Source organism: Orbicella franksi, chromosome 15 (assembly GCF_964199315.1).
Source record: "Orbicella franksi chromosome 15, jaOrbFran1.1, whole genome shotgun sequence".
NCBI lineage: Eukaryota > Metazoa > Cnidaria > Anthozoa > Scleractinia > Merulinidae > Orbicella > Orbicella franksi.
In genome coordinates, this window is record NC_138159.1 from 9,906,901 (window position 1) to 9,913,062 (window position 6,162).

Sequence of the window (6,162 nt, forward strand, 5' to 3'; positions counted from 1 at the left end):
CAAGTCATATGTCATGATTGATTAATAACACTTATACGTGGACCATATAGGGCTCGGACGCACTGGGCAAATTTTTGTTTATTTTGCGAAAAAATCTGTCATCAATTCCCTGAGACAAGTGCGTCCGGTGATTTTTAGATCTACCAAATTTTGTCAAGGCCTACCAAACTTCAAAGACGCCGTCGTCCTGCCTCGGAGCAGGACAACTTTTTGTCAGGCGTGAAATCTGACAGATTTGTCAATTTACACGCCATGATTTGAAGGAAAATGTCAATCAAGAAAATTTGATCTCTATTTTTAGTCAGAGTATTTCAGTCCGAAGCCCGCCAAAATTAAATTTATATTTGCGCGGCAATCAACGATAAACATGGAAGATTCGTACCTCGGTATGCTCCATGACGATCCGTTCGCACAGTACAACTATTACGGTTCCCAAGTTTACGTCAACGTTCCAGCTGCATCTCCAGGACCAAGCTCTGCTCAATTTGTACATCCGTATGTCCACCCGAGTCAGCCGAGTACAAGTACAAGTGCAAGTTTCACGACTACATGTAATCAAATTGAAAGCGCGCAAGCGATGGTGTTAATTTCTATGTGATTGACACTTGTGGTTAACAAATATTTTGCTGTGATTCAGTGCGCCTACGCTTGATAAATTAAAAATTTGGCAGAGACAAAATTTGTCGAAATTTTTGGAAGGGCCGAACAAATTTTGTCAGTCCAGTGCGCCCGGACCCATAGTGAAGATAAATGACTTCTCAATTTATTCGGAGTAATCAAAAGCCGTCTAGACAAAAACAAAAAAAAAATACCGCATGCGAGAATTTCAAGGATTTCTTTTAAATGATTTAGTATATTTGGACACATGAAATGCTGCATGCTCGCGAAACCAAAAGGGTTCTGAAAAATCCTTGTAAAATTTCGGCCCTTTTATGTGTAATGGCAGATTGTGTGGGAGCATAAAACGGGAAATAATGATTCTTAAAAGAGGGATTCTTGGCTGCTTAGCCCGCAGATGAAAGAAAATTTAGACATTGGATCTGAAGCGAGTGCATTGGCTCTCGACTGAGGAGAAAAAGGAGTTGAGGTTTGGAAATTCGTGCGACAAACGAAATAGGCCACGCTGACACGGATCTTCACTTGTTCCGTGTCTGCGTGATTTAAAAGTTCCGCTATGAAACCTGTTTCTCGAAATTTTTTTAAATAAAATGTAGCCTTCCACGCTTTAATCCAGAGTATAAACAAAAATTGCAAGGATTTTAAATCTCAGTGTAGTGAAAGTTTCGTAAACAATGAATAATGATCCATGTTCCCTTTCCAAATGTACTCAACGTGGGCGCGTGATTCGAAAATGAAACACGTGAGCGATAACAAAAACTTGAACCACGCCATATCGCGTTATGTTCAAATTTTATTTTGATGCAAGGCCTCCATTTTTCCGATTCCAATAAGGGTGATGTGTGATTCCCTTATTTAAAACTTGTTGTATATTACACTGGAATTTTTACAAGTTATTATTTTGCCTAAAGGTACGAGGAAACAAGGGCTTGAAATGATAATTAAGATTTAGGTAAGGCTCTTTTTCAGGAAACCACGTAAGTGATGATGAAAACTTGGACCACGCTAAATCGCGTTACGTGTTAATTATATTTTCCAAGACCTCCATTTTTTTCCTATAACGATAAGGATGATTTGTGCTTCCCTTACTTACACTTGTTGTATATAAAGCAGCTCAGTCACCGTATTTTGAATTATTTTGGCCACATACAAAATTACCTTTAAATGGTAGGCAACCCGAAAATAACAGCTTAGTAAGATAGAAAAACACCAAAGACATGATGATAAACCATAAAGGAACAAGGATGGCTAAGGATGGAGAAGATTGACACGGATTACAAACGACGAATTTGAAAAATTGAGACTAAACTTTTCAATGTACGCAAACCGTGACTGAGCTCCTTTAAGCAAGTTCAAATTCTGTGAAAGTCGGAGAGTTGACCGCACGGCTTTGCTTTTGTTTACATGCATGCAGAGTTTAGCTATTATATTTTATTCGGAACATTTCGAAACGAAAGAAACTACTAAAGATAATTAAACATACTTTCAGGAACTCAACTTACAGTAAAGCAAGAGGATTTCGCTTCACCATGCAATATCGATAATTTCGATGGCAGCGAAAATGGCGGAGGCTGACTAGGGTCCTTTAAAAGCGGTTACTGAACGCTGAAACCAGAGCATAAGTTAAAATAGCGAAAACATAACTTTTAATGTTTCATGCAGTAAACAAAACTGACGAGTTCACGTTGATGAAATATCTAACTTGGCAATGTCTCCACTCTTAGGCGTTTTCAGCCGTTAACAAGTAATTAAAACAAAACTATGCCAAAAAGCGCCAAAATTTTGACACGTTAGTAGGCAAAAGTTTCAAGCATGGCCGCTATCGACAGTGTTAAATTATTACATGTTACTTCGCCAACCCGTTGTAATATTTCGCAAGGTCTCTCTTTTTCCTTTCAGGATGTCTTATTCCTTTACTAAATCGTCTTCTACATTAAGCCAAAATTACGAAAACAGTAGAAGGACATTTGTACGTGTAGGACTTAGGAGGAGATATAATTAACATTTTGTTTTCACTTTAAACCGTTGGAACGGTTTAACCACACTGCCACAGAATCCACCAATCGTGTTAAGCCACTGATATCAATTTTAGTTAACTAATCATCCTGAATAAAAACAATTTGTACTTTTTTTTCTTTCGAAAGTTACGATAACAGGTGAGACATCATGACGATGCAAAAACTATCAAATTTAGATCACCTTTCATAAAAATCTCTTTTACATACAGTTTCTATCCAAACGTGGGTTCTAACTTAAGAAAATATTAGCATCTCAAGCGTCAAGTCGGCTCATTGCCGTGTTCGTTCTTTCCTAAAAACATTTTGAGTGTTTCTGCATAATTTTGTACGTCACAAAAACGACTTTAGTTCCCCTTTAAATTTGCCAGAAACATTGGATCGTAAAAAACACGTTTAAATACGACAGCCTTCTCTAAATTTCTCAAATCACTTCACCGTGCAAATTGAGAACTAATTCCCGAATGATATCCAGTGACTAACGGAACATATTGTAGTTGTCTACTTGCGAGTGCATTGGCAGATAAATTTTGCAATAAAACTTTACATCCTCCGTTTACGCACACACTAATGAAGTGATTAAACGGAACACTGAGAGAACGAAACCGAGATAAACGAAACTAACGAACTAGAGGACTAGACATCTAGCTTGTGACATGTTTGCCTATCCGTAATCAAAGAAGAATGGTCTAAACACATTGAAGCTTTGTAAAAGACAAAAATAACGTAATACTACCTGGATATTGTAAGACACAGTATTCTGTGGGGTTTTATTATCATTATTATTTTTTATTTTGTTCTTTTACTCTCGAACCATCAGCGCGGAAGACCACCCTTAATCAGTGCCATCAAGAACTATTAAGCAGTGACAATATGCGACTGTTTTAAACGTTTACCTCCTTTTTTAACGCAAAGAACCTTAAATATCTTCGTTTACGTTCAGCAAGTATTCAATCAGTTGAAATCATTGGAGGCAGAGGAGGGATTGCCGATACAAATAGAATACATTCAAAACAGTGAATTTACGTCAGGTTAAAGTGGAGGGGGGCGGCCTAACGGGTTAGCTCGCTGCACTCCGGATCTAGCATTCGGGTTCCGCAGAATTCACCTTTTACCTTTCAGTTAAAGCCTTAATAGTTAATTGAATAAGACCTTCCGTACAAATGTAATCTGGGTAACCAGCTTGGGAGGGAGATTGTTTACATGTTTATGGCTTTTCCTGAGACCACTACATTAGTTGTGACTTAGGTTTAATCAAAAGACAAGAGAAATTCTTTTGGAGACGATGATTTCTGGTCGTTTCACTTTATTTCATTATTTCCCCCCTAGCAAGAAATAAGGAAATTGAGAACTGACAGGGGAGAAAACGCCACGAAACGCGCTTTGACGTGGTCGTAACTTTCGCTTGAATAAATGACAAAGCGCATGAATTAACTTCCGAAACTGTCTTGTGACGCCTAGCGGAGGTATTTGAGTGTGTCACACGACTTCAGCTCGTGTCACGCCTTGTGAATCACTGTCGCTTTTCATGTGACGTCATCATTTTCCAAAATAAGAAATTACCAATCCTTCTGAAATTTTAGTTTCATGAGACGTAAGGCCCTCTAATAACTCGACGTTTTGCAGCGTTTAAGCTCGACAGGGTTTCTCATTTTGAAATAGGGCTCGTTTAAATTTCCAAGTTTGTGCGTTGTGTGACATTGAAATGACGGCCCGATAGGGCTCTTGAGTAGTCAAAAAGATGAGTTATTGCTCACGTTTTTGCTAACTAAACAGTTTTTGCCCTATAAAAAGTGTTAATTTCAATGTTTCGGAGCTCTACAGCAATAACTTTTCGTTTCAATGGCAAAACTCGATAACAGATGTTTCTGTTACTTTACGGCCGCCATGTGGAGGGACACAAACATGGCGACTTCATACAAAGCTATATCAATATGTGTGAAACACTTCTCCGAATAACGGGAGAATGAAAACCTGCACAGACCCAAATCTTGGCTAGGTTGTTTATATACCAATCATCTTTTCTATCCCAGCTTCTTGACTTAATTTATTGAATGGTTATGATTTTTATTTTTGATGGCATGACACTGCAAACCAGCCATACCTTACGAACCCGACGAAATATCGCACATTTCCATCTCCATGGAGGTTAAGGTTCTCCATCTCCACTCCACCTCCACCTCCACCTCCACCTCCACCTCCGCCTCCGCCTCCACCTCCACCTCCGCCTCCACCTCCACCTCCACCTCCATCTCCATCTCTATCTATATCTATATCTATCTATATCTATCTAGATATAAACTTGGACAATTACAAGTTTCCTTTGCTTTCGCAAGGTAAACGGAAAACGGAAACGGATAAAACGAGACTCCCATTGCTTTTACGCATTCAGTCGTTTGGCGGCGCACGGGAAGGTTAGGAGAGTTCTGCGAATTCACGCCTTCTTGAATAGCTATGGAGGTCACAGACATAACGAAGATTGTAAGTTGTGCACTTATTTCATTTATGCTGTTTGGGATTTCTTCCCCTCCGTCGGGTGGAGACTGCTTCCTTTTGAATTCGTGTGAATATTTAAAATTAGCTCGCGTATCTGTATAGTAATCACTGTCATATTTGTCAAATACTATTGACAGCACTATCTATACAAATTAAAAGCACGCTCAGCAAGTCTGAAGTGTAATTAACAAAAATAAGGTCGCTAAGTTCTGTAGAAAAGCTTCTTCTGGCTCTAAATAGGTCTTGATTTCTATTAGAATGGTACCTGCACATGTATCATACATAGGTTCGAAAGTGGAAGGTTCGATCGTCAAGAGATAATCTAATTGGCGCGGGTCGCGGGTCAAGAAAATTGTCGCAGGTTCGAAAAACTGAACTTTTATAGTTTCCTGGTTTTCCAAAAACTTTAACATTAACAATAGCTTTAAAATTAGCAGATAATAAATCTTAAAATTTTAGTTTATTATTATTTGCAAGAAGTAGGAAGCAAAACAGACAACAAACTCTCACAATAGCAGCTTTGAAAGATAATGGTTTGCCTTTGTAATACTGTAGACTGATTACAAATTTTAGGGATCGATGCGTTTGAACTTCGTGGGTTCGTTGTTTGTCTAGCTGAAGGGATGTGTTTGAATTTTGACGTCACTAATTGATCTGTCCGCTCTGATTCTATCCGGTGGTTTTAAATTAGTCCAATGCGGAATATTGTTTTTACTTTATAATTAGAATTTTTTCCAATCGCTACGATCGCCACAATGCTAGTGTCAGTCAAACGACAAAGTCTGCCAGAACACGAGAAGGACGGTACTGACCTACTCGTAGTAAAACCTTTATCGATAGGCTACAAACGGCAAAACGAGAGAAGAAAGAGCTCAAGATAAAATCGATGGACTTCTCCACAGCCCATCAAAGAACCTACATCGTAGTAAACCTAAGAAAAAATTCTAATCATAAAGTAGAAATAGGAAAACGTCCCTCTTGTGGTTGTGCAGATTTCGTGTGGCTATCGTAGCGATTGGAAAAAATTCTAATC